Source organism: Mustela nigripes, chromosome 3, assembly GCF_022355385.1.
Source record: "Mustela nigripes isolate SB6536 chromosome 3, MUSNIG.SB6536, whole genome shotgun sequence".
Taxonomy (NCBI): Eukaryota; Metazoa; Chordata; class Mammalia; order Carnivora; family Mustelidae; genus Mustela; species Mustela nigripes.
This window is the reverse complement of record NC_081559.1, coordinates 79,551,827-79,570,769: the sequence shown is the minus strand read 5'-3', so window position 1 is coordinate 79,570,769 and position 18,943 is coordinate 79,551,827. Positions and strand designations below refer to the sequence as shown.

At 33.0% G+C, this 18,943-nt stretch overlaps 1 long non-coding RNA gene across 1 annotated transcript in view; it reads right to left on the bottom strand.

Annotated features, from left to right (window-relative positions):
• Positions 1-18,180, bottom strand: part of LOC132013033 (uncharacterized) — a 48,086-nt gene extending 29,906 nt beyond the window's left edge. Inside the window, exons 1-2 of the long non-coding RNA XR_009402852.1 lie at positions 18,093-18,180; positions 9,270-9,427 (exon numbers count right to left, since the gene is read on the bottom strand). This is a non-coding gene — a long non-coding RNA (uncharacterized LOC132013033). The remainder of the gene's footprint in view (positions 1-9,269; positions 9,428-18,092) is intronic.
• Between the last annotated feature and the right edge of the window lie 763 nt (positions 18,181-18,943).

Below are 18,943 nucleotides of genomic sequence, written 5' to 3'. Positions count from 1 at the left end.
ATTCTGAGATGTCGTGTGTAATGAGTATGATATAATATGCCATACATACTCCATATGAAAAAACTTTTGAAATAATTATACCTAAGACCTTTCCAAAGCCCCAGTATACCATCCAGGATTCCCAATAGTGGATATTTTAAATTGATAATTTTAGAATAAACTAAGTTACTTCAGTACTTCTTGGATTATTTTAAAAATTTTCCCTTTAGTTTTTTGGATTTTTGTTGTTTTTGTTGGAGATACTTACTAATTTCATTTTTTAAAAGATTTTAATTTGATATAGAAAGAGAAAGAGAGAGAGGGAACACAATCGGGGGAGTGGAAGAGGGAGAAGCAGGCCTCCCATTGAGCAGGGAGCCTGATGTGGGGCTCAATCCCAGGACCCAAGGATCATGAACTGAGCTGAATACAGATGCTTAACAACTGAGTCACCCTGATGCCCCAACTATTTTCAAGTAATAAGTGGGCAAGATGTGATGAATAGGAAAAAAAAATCCCACCAAAAGTCATTATAGGATATCCAGTAAGGTTTACGTTATCGCCATGTAGTCTACAGTAACTTTTCTCCCTCCAAGAAGGCATCTGCTGAGATAGTTATGTTCCCCCTGTACCCATGTTGCATCTGCTATTGCATCCAATTATTTAGATTGGTAAAAGTCTTTTAGTTTTCCTATTCTTTCTTATAAGTTCTCTCATCTATTATTATGCATTTTTTGGGTTTGCAGAAATCAGTACAGCTGGCTTCCCCTTCCATGAAACTTCTCTTTGATATTGGCTCTGCTTGTGCCAAGAGTTCAAAGCAGTATGTTAGGCTCTTGCCAGCCAGTGTTCCAGATAAGACACCTAACACCAGTGGAACCTATTTGTAGATCCTCCTGAGAATTTCACCTCCAGGCCCCTTCCTCATTCTAGAACTAGTGATGGTGGGTGAGTAGGTACAACATTCAAACTCTACTGCTCCAACTTTGTTATTCTCTTCCAGTTACGTGTTGTTAGTATGTCCTTTGGGAAAGGACAAAAACAGTCTCAGAAACTTGTTTTTAAATATATCTCTTAGTATAAGACCAGTACTACAGAGTCCAACCTTGGTTTCACTCTGGCAACTCCTCAAATCAATGAACAACTCCAATCTATCTGGCTAAATAGCAGTAATTTTAAGTGTGTAGAGAAAGAAGCTTGATGGCTGATATGTCAGAATATTATCTCATTAGGCATCTAACTTGGGCTTTGAAAGTTGGACTTTTTTCCTAGGGTAAATAAAAGAAAGTTCAATTTCAGCAGAAGTGTCACCATGCATAAAATATGAAGATGTGAAAATACATGGCATATTTGGGTAATAGTCTGTACACTTTGCCTGGGCTCATGTTAATCATCTCCTACATCAAATACTTCAATACTTTTCAATACTTCAATACAACAAATACTTTCAAATACTTAAAAATATGGCCAAAAATTCATGTCATGAAGGACGTAGTTTTCAACCCTTTTATTAAGTCTATTAATCAATCCCGGTAGTCTCACCTCTATCAGTGACAAATAAGCATTAAAAAGGAATGATATATACTCTCCTTTTGCTCCTCCTTCAGAACATGGCTTACTTTTAGCACAAGGGGAACAGAGTAAATCTGGACTGGCTTTTTCAGATTTAAGCATTATGAAAATAGCTTTGAAAAATGAATGTGGTGGAATTGGACTGCCAGTCTTGGGTTATTTACAATATGTCTTCTTTGATGTAGTTGCTGTTTTGTTTTGTTAGTTAACACAGGCAGAAAGAAAAAGAAAGGAACTATTTGTCCTTGCCAATCTCTGAAAGAAAATGTAGGCCTGTACACTGATTGGTATCTGTGTCAGGTGAGAATGTGGGGCAGGTGATTTGTCATATTGTTTTTGTTGTTGTTGTTAAATTTTCATTAGAAATACTCAATGATTTTCTTATTTTTTGTTCTATTCAGTTAGATTGCTCCATTTTTTTTTGTAGGTGCATGTTATTTTAAACAACTTTCCAGTTCTTTATAATAGAATCCTACTCATATTAAGTGTGAATGCCAGATATCAAATGAATGATATGCTTCTTGAAATAATACCCATTGGAAGTCAAATGGTTGTCAAATGAATTATTTTATCAACAAAATAGTGTATTCCTATAATTTAAATATTTATTTCAGTCGTTAAGCATCAAATCACATGTTCAGTAATGATTTCAGTAATTACAATGATGGAATACAATTGTTCTGCAGAAGGTCAAGAAAACACCAACACATTTCCTTTAGAAAAAGTCTCATAAGACAAGAGCAGCTGTACATATAATCTCTTTTCTCCATGAGTCTACTTATTATTTATTTATAAATTAATTCTAATGTAAAATAACTCTGTAGGAAATAGTATTCCATTTTGACAAAGTCTAGAATAAAAAATTATATCATATATTAATTATATGTATATTAAATATATTTAAACATGAAACTAAGTAGTTATATTGTGTAACTTAAATCAAGTAAATTATTTATAATTTATAAATTTATAACTAATTTATAATTATAGTTTATACTTTATATAGTTTATAATTTATATAACTATATAAATTATAATTTATAAATTAAATTATGTAAGTAAAGACTTATATTGGAAGATTTTGCCTTTTATTTTAGTTGTCAGTGTTCTATTTTAGAACTATTAAATGCAATTTAGAACTAACCACTGATAGTCATAATAAAATAGTATGAACTATTTTCCTAAGTATGAACAATAATTTAATATCATAAATGAAACCTATAATACTTAGATTTTTATAATGAAAGGTGATACATTTTTGTGAGAACTTAAAGGTTCCTATATGTCAAAGGAAACTAGAAATAAGCAGAATTTTTTTCCCTTTGTTGTCAAAATGATGGGGGAGCGGGGCGGTGTGTGGAATAAATTTGCTCCACAGAGAAAGAAAGAAGACAAAGGATGCCTGAACTGATAACTAGATAATTCCCTGACAATAAATAAAATGAGTAAGAATGTAGAAATTAAATTAATAAAAGTATACATCTAAAATATAAGTCGGTAGGGGCACCTGGGTGGGTCAGTTGGTTAAGTGTTGACTCTTAGTTTCCCTTCAGATCATGATCTCATGACATGACATGGAGTCCCCTGTAAGGCTCTGCACTCAGTGAAAGTTTGCTTGTCCCTCTCCTTCTACTCCTACCCCTGCTCACACTCTGTCTCTCAAATAAATAAATAATTTAAAAAATAATAAAATAAAATATGAGTGGGTAAGTGAAAAATACATTTTTTGTTCCCTTGCTCTCCTTTTGCCAGCTTCCCACCCCTAATCTAGACACTAGTCAGCATTTTCTAGTATTATTCTTAGAAATGAGAATGAACTCAATCCAGTGAGATATAGGATGCTAATCAATTGACAGATCATATTCAAAATGAAATACAGAAAGAAAGAATGTCAGCTATGTGAGTCATTCTAAATCACTCTATGTATTTATTTTTCCGGGATAAAAAAGTCTTAAGTATGAAAAAATTCATGTGATATTAAAGTTGTTTACTCTTTTACTCATATAGATATTTAATGTTTATTTTATTTTTTTAAAAATTTTATTTATTTGGTTTGACAGAGATAGTGAGAGAGTATAAGCAGGGGGAACAGCTGAAGGAGAGGGAAAAGCAGACTTCCCACTGAGCAGAGAGCCTGACACAGGGCTCAATGCCCTGGGATCATGACCTGGGCTAAAGGCAGATGCTTAACTGACTGAGCCACCCAGGCATGACTGTTTAATGTTTATTTAAATTCAGTGACCCTTGAACAATATGGGTTTGAACTATGTAGGCTCACTTATACATGGATTTTTTTCAATAAATACAGTACAGTGAATGTATTTTCTCTTCCTTATGATTTTCTTAACACTTTTTTTCTTTAGTGTACTTTTTTGAAAGAATACAGTACATTCAAAATATGTCAATTGTCTATGTTATTGATAAGGCTTCTAATCAACAGTCCACTATTAGTAATTAATTTTGGGGAGAGCCAAAGGTTATATAAGAGTTTCTGACTGTGTGTGGGGGGTTGGTGCTTCTAACTCTCATGTTGTTCAAGGCTCAGCTGTACTTTATTTTCTTAAAATAATATTAGCTATAAGAAGAATTTCAATTTACATTTCATTAAAATATGACTAAAAATAATTGCAATGTAATTTTTTTTCATCAGAGAAAGATATTTTTATTAAATTGTCCAGAATTTCTAGAGATGAATACTAAGTCCTTGATTTCACTTACCATAATTCAAAAAATGGCAAAGGTAACTATAGAATCAAATAATGCAATAGTGAAAAAAATCTATTTGCAATATTTCCAAAAATTTTTCACTATTGAAAATCTATTTACAATATTTTCAAGTAGATTTTTTTCACTATTGAAATCTTTGCCAATTTTTCTTTTGTGGAATATATAATAACAGTTTTTTTTCAACCTGCATGCTATTATTAGTCTGAGTTATGAAAAACATGTTTCGTGATAGTTGAACATTTTTTTATTTTGATTATGCAAGGTTCTTCCAACATTCTTATAGTTGCATAGAAAATTAAGTTTCTTCTGAGTTGCCATTAAATGTCAATAATATATTATTCCTTTTTTTAATTAATAATTTAAATTTTTTGAATTCCTTTTTAAATCAATAATTAAATTAATTAATTAATTATTCCTTTTTAAAAATTAATAATTTAAATTTTGTAGTAATATTACTGAAATTACCTTGTTAAAATTACCTCAAGGTTAATGTTACTAATAGTGACAATTAATAATATGATTGTTATTAATAGTAATATCATGTTAATATTAAAAACAAATATAAGGAAGACTGCTTATTTTTTATGAAATAATGCTAAAATTTAAGCTTGATTGAGCAGACTTTGGCATTAAATAATAAATTAAAGAATATGTTTCAGATCAAATTAATAACCTTCACTGTAAGAAAAGGTTCAACTTTATTTTGTGGGAACTTAAATCATAATAGTGTAGTCTTTGGAAAGTGGTATTGAATATGCAACATTTCTCAGGAAAATAGAAATGAAGAATGATGTATGAATGTATTTTGAAAGAACAACAATATAGGAATGTTTGCTTCAGGCAAACAGTCCTTGATAAAGGTTATTCCTAGAAGAACAACACCATTAAAGATTAGCCATTTTAGTAAATGACAAAATCGATACTGTATTTGTTGGCTAGTTATCAAAGACAGTACATTTTTGAAAGAATTAAATGGATGCTTTGGCATTCACTGGGAAAAACCAATTTCCTTTTTTTTTTTTTTTAAGGTTTTATTTATTTGACAGAGAGGGAGAGTACAAGCAGGGGGAACAGCAAAGGGAGAGGGAGAAGTAGGGTTCCCACTGAGCAGGGAGCCTGATGCAGGACTGGCTCCCAGGACCCTGGGATCATGACTTGAGCTGGAGGTAGTCGCTTAACTGACTGAGCCACCCAGGTGCCAGAAAAACCAATTTCAAAAACACATTTTTACTAAGTATATTGTTGATTTATACACTCAATTGTAATGTCCAAATAAATTTATAATTCCAGAAAGTCAAGTATTCATATTTCCATCTTCCAGAGAATGGAGGTATTATAAATCCACCAGATAAACTCACTATACACATTTCATTACACTGAATATGTGAGAATTATTAAAGCCTATATGCAAAATTATTATACTGATTTGGATCATGTGGAGCTCAATAACATCAAAACAGGCACATTATTTGTTGAAACTTTATTTAAAATATAGTTGTGGGTATTTTTAGTTTCAATGTTTTTTGTTTTAAGTTTTTATTTTAATCCCAGTTGGTTAATATACAGGGTATATTAGATTCTGGTGTCCAATATGATGATTCAACACTTTCTTAATACTCCTGGTGCTCATCACAAGTGTACTCCTTAATCCATTTATGGATTAAGTAACATTGCATATGTAACATTCTGTGTCAACTATACTCAAAATAATAAAGAAAGGAGAAGAAATACACCTGTCTTAATCAAAAGACACACCAGATCCACACAAACATAAGGGTTTGCTTTTGTAGACAAATACACATGCACACACATACACAATTAATGTATCCTTCTTGCACATAAACTTTAAATAAAATTTTGAATATTTATTGACTAATGTACATCTTTTAGATGGAAAGTACCAATTTTTAGATCACACAGTTGAATAAAGGCAAGATTTGTAGAGATATTTTAGTTATATTGACATTGGTAAAGAGTTTACCAATATTAAAGAAATGAATATTTGAATGTGAATCTGCTTTCCATTTGTCCACATGATTTTTAATTAAACTGCATCTCAAAGCATCACATGGTCAACTGGGAAAGGCAAAATGAAATACTAATTACATATGCAGTCTTACATATGCAATAAAAAATAAAGCAAGAGAGAAAGTGTATCGATTAAATAATAATAATATAATACATGGTCTGGAAATTTAGATGAGCAGAGATCACTAAAGCGATTTAGATATAATGCCACCTTTTGTGCAGTTTCTATGTACCTAATATCCTAAGATATAAAAAATGGCAAACTTCATCAACTGTCTGGTTCTTTTTAAAAAAAATTTTTTTAAAAAGATTGTATTTATTTATTTGACAGAGAGAGATCACACATAGGCAGAGAGGCAGGCAGAGAGAGAGGAGGAAGCAGGCTCCCTGCTGAGCAGAGACACCCACCCCCCAACATGGGGGTTGGATCACAGGACCCTGGGATCATGACCTGGAGCTGAAGGCAGAGGCTTTAACCCACTGAGACACCCAGGTGCCCCATCAACTATCTGGTTCTTAAAACAGCAAGTTGGATTAGAATTGGAATAAACACTCTGTCTCATTTTTTATTTCAAATTTTAATCAATTCCAACAGGAATTATATTCACAGTGTCATGGAGATTTCTACCCTTAAAGTGTTACGCCAACACCAATACCTATTAAATATGGTGTTAGGACTATTAAATTCAATTGGTGAAATATGTTACATTTGCATGTAATTCAGTGAACCATACTCAACTAGGTATAACCACCCATTAATCAATATAATGTAATGTTTTCAGAGCTTGACTAAGGGAAAATGAATTAATAAATTTTATCTGGCAATGATTACTTCTATAGTTTTTCTAATTTCATGTTACTCAATATTGTAAGTGTTATCATTTAAGTTCAGATTTTATATAATGTTTTACAACTTTCTTAGTCTACTTCAATGCATCTAATATTTTGTTCACTATATGTACATATGTATAGATAGATATGGAAATACTGATAGACTCCTATTCTGAGCCTAATTAATATGTTTATAAAATATATTTATTCTTATCCCCTCTGTACTGAAATTCACTGAAAAATTACAAAGCTATTACTCACAGTTTTGTGTGATTATGTATAAGGGGTATCAGGTAAATATAATAATATTAAGTTAAGATATGTCTGACAATCTGAGGGAGGATTTTAGGATAGAGGGCAAAGTAATTTCTTTTGGGGGGGTGGGGTTGGAGTAATAATAGAGAAAAACAATGTTAAAAAGAAAATCAGGGCGCCTGGGTGGCTCAGTGGGTTAAGCCGCTGCCTTCGGCTCAGGTCATGATCTCACGGTCCTGGGATCGAGTCCCGCATCGGGCTCTCTGCTCAGCAGGGAGCCTGCTTCCTCCTCTCTCTCTCTCTCTGCCTGCCTCTCTGCCTACTTGTGATCTCTCTTTGTCAAATAAGTAAATAAAATCTTTAAAAATAAATAAATAAAAATAAAAAGAAAATCAGATTGTTTGCAAGATACAGCAGTAAACAGATTAAAGCAGGCAAGACAAGAAGAAAGATCTTGGAACCTTACAACAAATGATTTTTTACAACATTGTATTTCTGGACAAAATTTACTTACTTGTCCCTGTCATAAAATTAGCAAGTTTATAGACATCTTGCTTTAAGAGTGATGCCATGTCTAAAGGGCATATTAACTTTTTATGAATAAATGAAGTCATTAATGAAGTCACTTAAATGAGTGGCTGAAGTTTTCATAAGAGACACATTAGTGTACTGCTGGTAATAGTATAAACAAATGCAATATATGATGAAAGCAATTTGGCATAATGTAACCAGATAATTAAAACTTTTGATCCTTTAAGCCAGTAGTAAACCTGTTAAAGATGATTTCTTAGTAAATGGAAATTTAACAATGTGTCAATTGAAAAGATACTTATAATAATATTTTTATAGTAAAAATTTTTTAGGGGCACCTGAGTAGCTCAGTGGGTTAAGCCTCTGCTTTCTGCTCAGTTCATGATCTCAGGGTCCTGGGATCAAGGCCCTCCTTGGGCTCTCTGCTCAGTGGGGAGCCTACATCCCCCCCGCCTCTCTCTGCCTGCCTCTCTGCCTTCCTGTGACCTCTCTCTCTCTCTGTCAAATAAATAAATAAAATCTCAAAAAAATCTTTTATAGTAACAAATAGAAATGGAAGAAAAAAATCAAATCAAACCAATGCACTACATAGAAATAATTCTTTATATATATATATAGAATATATACATTATATATATTATTAGAATATATATATATATTCTCTATATATTTATATTCTCTCTATATATATTCCTGAAAATATATATATCCATTCCTGAAAATAATTTAATGATAGAGGAAAATTCTTTGAGGGAAAAATAAAAAACAGGACATAACATTTTGCACACCGTAACACATAAAATTTTGTTATTTTATAAACATACTTATATATATATTGAGCTAGAAAATTTACCTGAAGTCATAGGTAAAACAGATAATGGCATTTCAGTTCTGAATTCCTTTGATGGATTAATTTAACTATTCTTATTCTTTTTGACATCTTTGGTATGATTTCTACTTTCCTTTCAGTGTTTATTTAATAGTCATGTGACTCTAATCACAGTTTCTCCCTTCCATTACGCAAATAGTTATTATAGGTCTTCTATGTTTGGGGAACATTTTAGTCCTGTTACAGTGATGAATAAGATAGATAAATGTGCAGGGGTTCATAATATCGTTTTCTGTAAGTGCCAGATAGTAAATATATCTGCCTCATAGTCTTTGGGGTTTTTGTGTTTGTTTTGTTTTCTTTAAACTCATTGCAAATGTAAATAAGCTCATGGGCCATACAAAAGAGACTGTAGGTCCAATCTGGCACATCAGGCTACAGTTTACCAACTTCTGCTTCAGTTCAGTGCTATCTCAGTGGTTGTTTTGGTTGTAATTGTAAAGACTGTGACACTTACCAGGAAAGGGTCAAACATAGAAGACATCCTACATGTAGTTAGTGTGAAAAACTGAAGATTAATCCTGTGTGTCCAGTAAGTCATTTGAATGCTTTGCTGCTCATCATACACATGAAATACTTCATCCTAATGACCTGGGTCTAAAATGTAGCTTCATCCTACAAATAAATAGAAATTACTTTTAGAGATTTTAATATTTACTAGAATGTCTAAGAATAAAACTAGTATATTAAAAAAGAAGAATAACTCATTTTGTTGTGGCTGTTGGGAGTCATTACTAAAAATTGTTCATCAGAAACTCTGCACGTAGAAACTGAATTACAATAAAACACACTTGAATCGGGCTACATTCATAACTGTCATATTCACTCTCATTTTTTATTAGAAGCAAAAGTCTGTTTCTTCTAATATAGCATTATTTTATTTTAAAATACTCTTATTTTAGTTTTCTTTATAGTATAGTCGAAGAATCATATACTTACCCACTGACATATGCACACAGATTGAAAATGTTATATCATTTCTGAATTTCATTTTTCAATGTTTTAATTATTAGTATTATTTTTTAAGATTTTATTTATTTATTTGACAGACAGAGATTACAAGTAGGCAGAGAGGCAGTCAGAGAGAGAGGAGGAAGCAAGCTCCCTGCTGAGTAGAGAGCCCGATGTGGGGCTCCATCCCAGGACCCTGGGATCATGACCTGGGTCAAAGGCAGAGGCTTTAACCCACTGGGCCACCCAGGCACCCCTGTTTTAATTATTTTAAAGTAAACCAGATTCTATCTAGGCTACTCTAAAATGAATGGGATTGGTGGAATTAAAAAAAAAAAGATGGGTTTCTATGTTCCATCATTCTATATGTATATATTTAATAGATTATTTTTCTATAGTTACACAGAACTGATTATAGTTTGAATTCTTTACCCAATAAATTGGTCCATCAATGAAAAACAATAAGTGATCTTCTAATATTCAATTATAATGAGGCCTCACAAAATATTTTATCTTATTGTATGCTCAGTTTCCTGAAACTTTCTGGTATTAGGTCTCTTCTCATTTCATCTATTCATTTATTTGAAGTTTATTCACTTTCTTTGTAGCATTTGTGAAATAAATAATTATAATGTTTTATATATTAGAAACATGACAGTATCATAGAGTTTACTAACTTAAAATCATGCATAGTTTGCTAGGTAGGCTTCTTCAATTAAATCCTCTCTAATGAATGATAAATAATTTTGGTTGATAATAAAAGCTATCAACTTTGAGGGCCCCTAGGTGGCTCAGTTGGTTAACCATCTGTCTTTGGCTTGGGTCATGACCTCAGGGCTCTGAGATATAGCCCCACATTGGGCTCCCCTGTAGGTACCCTGATTATCCTTCTCCTTCTGCCTGATCCTTCTCCTGCTTGTTCTCTCTCTATATATGTAAATAAATAAATAAAATATTTAAAAATACATAAATGAATTTTAAAAAGTGATCACTTTTGATATGTAAGTGATAACTTTGACATTCTTTTCATTCTTAAACTTATTAAAAAAATGCATCCCTGAGCCAGAATAAATACCATCTCACAGTGAATTCAAGCTTGTTTCTCTTTACCTCAATATTTTATTACTTGGTTGGATACTTCCACATGAAATCATGAGGTCTTCATTGGGATTAGCTTAATATCCTTGCTTGAAGCCTTCTAGTGACCTCAAGAGAGATGAAATTACAAGAAAGTTCAGAGACAAAGAGCCATTAGGTGAAATGAGACTCATGTGGTTAAAAAGTAATTACTATTATGAAATTTATAAGGTCAAGTTCTTTTAGAATTCTTTTTTGTTTCAGTTCAGATTGAAAAGAAAACAGTATAGTTCAAGGTACTCTTGAAACTATCCTTGTGATTCTCAGCTTCTGAGTCAATTTAATATCCATTCTAAAGAATGAAATCATGTTTCTTCTTCCAACACTTCTGTCACATATTTTCCTAGGTCCTAGCTATACATTAGGGGGGGAAAAAAGTTTTGATCTTATAGGAATTATAGTAGGAGGTGGAGATAAGGAGATATTTAATGCACATATAATTTTAAATTAAGTTTAATATTACATTTTTCTTTAAGTACATATGAGAGACTGGAAGCCCTAATAATTAGACAGGGAAGGTTTCACTGAATCGATGACATCTGAGCTTAGATGGAAATACAGAAAGGGACCAGCCATAACAAGACCTCCTGTGCAGAGGGACCTGTCTATGCAAAGGCCCTAAGGCAGAAAATAATTGCAGTGTTCTAGAAACAGAAAGGTCTGTGAGGTTTCAGGTCAGTGACTGAATTTGAGAGTTGTGGGTAGGAAATGTGTTTGAGAAGGTAAAGGTGAGACTACAAAGGTCATGGCAGAGCAAAGTAAGGAGTTTAAATTTTATTTTAAGTAAAATGGGAAGTTATCAATGTACTTTGAGCAGTTAAGTGTCATAATCCAGAAACAGTTTGGGAAAATTTTTATCACAGAGTAAGAATGGAAAAAGGAAAGGATTTAGTAGTCTACTATTGTTGATCAGAGAGTTTTGACGTAAGAGAAATGGTAGCACTCACTCATAACAGGAGTGAATTGAAATTTTGGTCATAAAGTCATTAAAATTTGCACATACATAAAAATACATAGGCTCCATAAAAGTGAAAACATATCAGTTTATAAAGATTTGTAAAATGAGGGGCGCCTGGGTGGCTCAGTGGGTTAAAGCCTCTGCCTTCGGCTCAGGTCATGATCCCAGCGTCCTGGGATCGAGCCCCGCATCGGGCTCTCTGCTCAGTGGGGAGCCTGCTTCCTCCTCTCTCTCTCTGCCTACTTGTGATCTTTGTCTGTCAAATAAATAAATAAAATATTTAAAAAAAAAAAGATTTGTAAAATGAACAAGTATTTAGATATAGATAATGAAGAAAAAGATAATTCAACAATAATTCCTAGCTTTGGGACCTGAAAAACTATGTGAGTGATGATGCCATTTACTAAGAAGAATACAGGGCTCTTCTGCAACCCTTTCATCTTTTAGAGTGTGACTGCTATTCCATTGTCTTCCGATTTCCAGAATGGGAGATATTGGAACTGAAAGGCTATTTATTTTAGTATAGAGATAATTTGTTCTCTTCAATGAAAGCTCCTAAGATTTTTCCCTTTTTTCCTAAGTTCATGAATTTTATCAGGATCTGGCTATTTTTAAAACTTTCCACAGCAATCCTGTCTGGAACTAAACAGAACCTATGAACTAGAAGACTCATATCTGAAAGTAGTTTATTCCATAAATTATGGATAACAAGAACAGAAAATTTTCAACTAATACCAGAATAACTGAACAAATTAGGATTTATTATTACTTGAAGAAATAAATTTACAAATATATGTTTATTAAACTGCAAATAAATGATAAACAATGAGAAAGTTATCTTAATTCACAGGATTTATTTTTACATGTGTATTTTAAGTATTTTTTAAAAAGACTTTATTTATTTATTTGACAGAGATCACAATAGGTGGAGAGCAGGCAGAGAGAGAGAGGAGAAAGCAGACTCCCAGCTGAGCAGAGAGCCTTATGCGGGATTTGATCCCAGTACCTTGAGATCATGACCTGAGTCGAAAGCCGGGGCTTAATCCATTGAGCCACCCAGGCACCCTGTATTTTAAGTATTTTGATATATAAAAATACACATATAAAAATCAAACTCTCTCTCTATTATCATATTAATATGTTGAAGATTACCAAAATTAGTAAGATCTTATTCCATGAAAACCATGGAAAAAAATACCCATATAAAAATGATGAATATTTATGGGATCTTATAACTTCATATGCATTTTAGAGATTTTGGAAATACTTGTTTTGGAGTTTAAAATTATAGTTCCCTGGAAGAGTTCTCAAAGAACACTTTCCCTGGAAGTAGTAAGTAGAAGTTTATAGTGGTATGTTCTTTGTTTTCTTTTCTCTCCCAAAATTACATCAGCTATCTTCTTTATTAACTTTAAAGTTTTGCTGTATGAAGTTTAGACTATGAAACCACTTTTCAAAAAAAAAAAAAAAAGATTTAGTCATTTTTTTTGAAGGGGGGACAGGAAAGGGGCAGAGAGACAGAATCCACTAGCAGACTCCCTGCTATATGGGAGCCTCAATGTGGGGCTTCATCTCATGACTCATGAGATCATGACCTGGGCCAAAACGATGAGTGAGATGCTTAACTGACTGAGCCACCCAGGCACCATGAAACTACTTTGATGGATTATGTTTCTCTTTTGTATTTGTTTTTATATATAATAATTACTCTGATATTTTCCCTGTATTTTTTTAAAGAAGCAGTTTTCAGAGACATCCCTTGTGAAAATAAATTAACTTATAAGTGGGTGGCTTATTTCTTTATTATTAGTATATTTAAATTTAGATAACTGGGGAAGACCAAACTGTTATTAAGTATAACATGTTGGCATTTTTCCCCATGATTTCATAAAAAAAATCAATAACATTGTATGTTGGAAAATAGCTAAGAATATGAAGTAGAACAAGTGTGGAAACAAATTTTTGAGAGCAATGCAAACCAGATTTCTCATTAAAATTGAAGAACCAAATTGGTTGGAAAGAAGTAGTATAAATAGAAGAAAAAACCCTGATTTATGAGAAAGGCCATAAAATATGGGCATTTGTTACGTTTCCTCAACATTTATTTCCACCAAAATACCATCAGTTTCCCTTTAGGAAAGTCAATCATTTTCTGCTGTGTAGAATTCAAAGTATAAGTTTGGATGGGGGTAAGAATTGCTATTGAGCTCACTCAGAGTTCCCTTGGTTAGTCTCAATTGGGAAAAGAAAATAAATTCTTCAACTCTTTGGCCATAATAGTCACTTCATTTCAAGACAGATGACACAATTCAAGCCAATGAAAGTAACAATCCCACTGTTTGCACAGAAGATACAAGAAATATTATCTTTTATCATTTGGATGTGAAAGAAAAAATATGCTTATTAACTGAGGCGAACTTAAGATAAAATCAGAAATCATAGACAAGGGCACCTGGGTGGCTCAGTGGGTTAAGCCGCTGCCTTTGGCTCAGGTCATGATCTCAAGGTCCTGGGATCGAGTCCCGCATCGGGCTCTCTGCTCAATAGGGAACCTGCTTCCCTCTCTCTCTGTGCCTGCCTCTCTGTCTACTTGTGATCTCTCTCTGTCAAATAAATAAATAAAATCTTTAAAAAATAAAAAAAGAAAGAAATCATAGACAACAGTGAAGAGGAGAGAAATTCTTCCTCATTAGTATCTTTTAACAGCTATATCAGAACTTTCCAGATCACCCTCCTGTATAATTTTCACAGCTTTTAATGTCTTTTTTTTTTTTTAAGATTTTATTTATTTGAGAGAGAGTGCATGCAAGTGCCTGTGCAGGAACACAAGTGGGGGAAGAAGGTGGTGTGGGCAGAGGGAGAGGGAGAAGGAGGCTTTGCACCCCATTGAGCAGGGAGCCCAAATCCAGGACCCTGGAATCATGACCTGAGCTGAAGACAACCGCTTAACTGACTGAGCCACCCAGGTGCCCCTCAGAGTTGTAATATATTTTTTTAGGGTTAAAATATATTTGGCTAGGTTTTTGCTATTAAATGCATCCTAATTTATACAAAATTTCAGGTAGATAGAATATCTTTGAGGTGTCTGTCTATCATCTACCCAACAAAAGAATAGTATTGAAAAAAACCTCTGGGTCACATACCAGAGAAATAAGATAGGAGTAATAACGGTACATTATAGAAATGAAACAAAGGGGAGAAGTAGAAAGATACTGTGAAATAGAAGACAGAATTTAAAGCACATCATAAGAAACACAAGAAAGATAAATATGGAATATAATAAAGAGAATTACGATGTTTTACAAAGAAGATAAAATATGACAGTCCTTCAATATATGTACTATTTTGAATGATTGGAAGAGGTATTACTCCAACACTCCTTTATTTAATGAACTATATCTCATTTTACAGGAAAAAAATTCATGTATGATCATAATTCCAGCTTTTTAAAAATGTTTAAGCTTGTCAAATATTTGTTTTATTTCTTAAAAGAAGTATTCAGGTTGATGATGAATAGAAATATAATAATGAGTAGAAATATAATTATATATGCTTTTATATGGCATATATATTTTATATATGTTTATTATATACTCTGTATATGTGTGTATATATACATACATACACATACATATATAGAGAGAAAGAGAGAGAGAGCTGAACTAGATTGTATATTGTAGTAAAGTTGTAAAATATAGTGGCTTGCGATACTTTCTTCTCAATAAGGAAATGCTAAAAAAGAAATATCCTTCACTAACAAAATACCACTGTTCTATTCTAGGCATTAACAGACACCATTTTCCATATAGAGAATAAAATTAGAGCAAAGTGCCATATTTTCCAAGTATAAAAGATGACTAGGATAACTCCAGAGCACCAGTAGTTTCTTTGCTGTCAGCAAAATCAGCAGGGGTGCCAGACAAGAGCACTGAGGCTAGTTAAAAGCATAAATGTTTCTAGAAAAGACACATTTTGAAGTGAGATATTTTAGTTCAACATTCTTCAAAATTTACCTTCTAAATATGGACATAAGTAAGACTTGGCTTTAGAGATTACTAAATAGAATACGACAAGGAGATTGGAGACCTTGTATTAAAATTAAAAATTATTAATGGCAATAATTAAAGTCATTCTGTCAAGGGAGTCATACTTTAGGTGTTATCTTCAAGGTAATATACTTCAAGGTATATTGTATATCACTCTAAATTAGAGATAACCTTTGAGTGTAAATGAGCATATTTTGCCTGCAGAATCCTGTTTTAAAATAAAGATATACAAACATATATACATTTAGATATACATAAATAATCATATTATACTTTATATAGTATTTCATGGAATAACCCACATTTTAATAATTATCAAAACTTATTTTACAATTCATAAAGCATCAATAAATTACTAACAGGCAGTAGGACAATGAAAATAATTGTCCTATATAGTTATTTTTAAAATACGGTTATCATAAAGGAAAATATTTTAAACAAAAGAAGAAAAGTAGATTGAAAACTGCAAAATACTATTAATTTTAAATTTTGTACTATTTAAGACAACTTAAACATTAGTAAAATATTATTATGGTCAAAAGTAATAATATGTGATCATCTACGAAAATTAGCTTAGGGACAACAAAAGTGAGGGGAGTGGGGAGTTTTTGAAGAGTCTAATATAATTTGGGAAATTAATTTTAAGTGTGTAGACCCAGCAAAATATTATTTTTAAAGAAAAAAAGACAAAACTGGTTGTCTATTTCCTATAGCAAATGTCTTAAATGTCAGAAACCAAATGTAAAGATTTCATTTATATCATTTGCTTTTGTGATAGCATATCTGAACCTTCAAATTTTTCAATTCTTTCTTTTCTTTCTATATAGATTCCTGTAGGCAGTTTCATTTTAATCCAAGTTGTTTTGATGTGATTATTAGCAGTCATTAACTATTTACTTTCTTCTTATACCGATTAAGTACTAACCAGTATTTAATGCCAATAAATACTATTGCTTATTACTATTATCACCAATACTATAAAATAGGCATGTGTAAGTTAGAGTGGGAAGTAAGGATAAGGAGCATATGAATCTGCAGGGGTTGGGAAAGGTGCAGTAAGTAGATAGATATGTACATGCTCATGCATATGATATTATGTATATTGTATATATTTGTGTAGAGAAATTTATAGAGGGGAAGATTTCATTTAGACATGTAGTCATAAAACAACTTCAGGGAGGAATCATGATATGAGAAATAACACATAAAATCATAAAGGGATAAGAAATATATTAGGACATCTTAGATTTAAAGGTGTCTCTAGCCTTCTCCCATCCTCCTTGCAACACACCCAGTTACAAAGTTTCAGGTTAATTATGGCAAGGGTACAGAATGCACAATCCGGAGTTGTTATACAGAACAGAGACTGATGCAGCACCTATCTGTGAAACTTTCTAAGCCTGTTTTCCGTATCACTGTCCTGTAGATAACACTTTCCTGCTAAAGTGGAAAAGGACGCTAATTTCATGCTTTGTCTTGCTCTTTAAACTCTGGGTAATTTACCACTGAAATACTTTACAAAATTCCTCTTTGGACTTTCTCTACCAACATGAGCTTCTGCTGGTTTATCAAAGCAACACCTTCATGTTTGAGAGGATAAGAAAATGTGGGGACATCATCAGTGCCCAGGACTCTAAACCTCAGAACTAAACCTCAGTCTTTACTCTCTAGTAGACTAAAAGCTGATCTTGCAATTTGTGACTGCACTCTAGATATTTATTAAGTGATTGGAATGGCCGAATAGACTGAATAAGTAATGAAAAGAGGTAAAGGAGTTGAATTTAAGTCTGCACATGATGGGAGCTACTGAAATTAATAATTTTATTATTAATAAAATTCAAAATTAAAATAACCTTCCCTCCTGGAGGTATAGAGGACAGAATGGCAGGACAGATTAGAAGTAAAGGGAGATTTGCAAGGATGCTATGCCTTGGTTCAGGTTGAGATGGTGGTAGTCTGAACTAAGGAATGGGTGTTGAAGGGCTGTTATGACTTTGTCTAATTAACAGTCATTAAGGTGCTGGGCGGTGAACCACAGTTCAACAACAGACCATAAGATCAATTCAAATAGAGATGTTTCTTACTTAGAGATCCTGAACAAGTACCTGGGATGCTTGGAGGGGCCATAAGAGGAAAACAAAGCAGAGTTCAGACAGACAGAGAAAGAGAGAAGACACAGAGCACATACCTTTATTAGGTTCTGTGGGTAGAGTGCTTTTGGGTTCCTGGGCTAATGAACGGAGTGTGATTTTGGTTAGCTCCATGGGGGTCTTATCTTAGGGTGTGTAAGGGGATGGCCCTGGGAGGCAGGGAAGGCTATTGAACACAAGGGTGATTGGGGAAATCAAATCAGGAACTTATATATTTGAGACTGTCAGCTGCTATCCAGGGCGTGCATTTGCTGAGGGGCTATTGTCAGTTTAAGGTCACTGCAGGCTGCTTAGCCAAACAAAATAGATGCTGAGGAAGCAATACTAAGCATAACTTAGCTGAGCTCTGGACAAGGCAGGGAGCTATATGTGGTTGTGGGTAGAGAGAAGCTGGGATAGGCAGTCGTCAGAGATAGCCCCATTGGAAAGAGATTTTATTTTATTTTATGTATATATTTTTATTTGAATTCAATTATTTAACATATAGTGTATTATTAGCTTCAAATGTAGAGTTCAGTGATCCATCAGTCTTATATAATACCCAGTTCTCTTAACATCACATGCCATCCTAATAATGTCCATCACCCAGTTACCCCATCCACCTCTCCCCTCCAGCAATCCCCAGTTAGTTTCCTATGATTAAGAGTCTCTTATGGTTTATCTCCATCTCTGATTTCATCATGTTTTATTTTTCCCTCCCTTCCCCTATGATCCTATTTTGTTTCTTAAATTGCACATATGCATGAGATCATATAATTGTCTTTCTTTGATTGACTTATTTTGCTTAGTATAATGCCCTCTAGTTCCAACCACATCATTGCAAATGACAAGATTTCAATTTTTTGATGGCTGAGTAGTATATCTCACAACTTCTTTATCCATTCTTCTG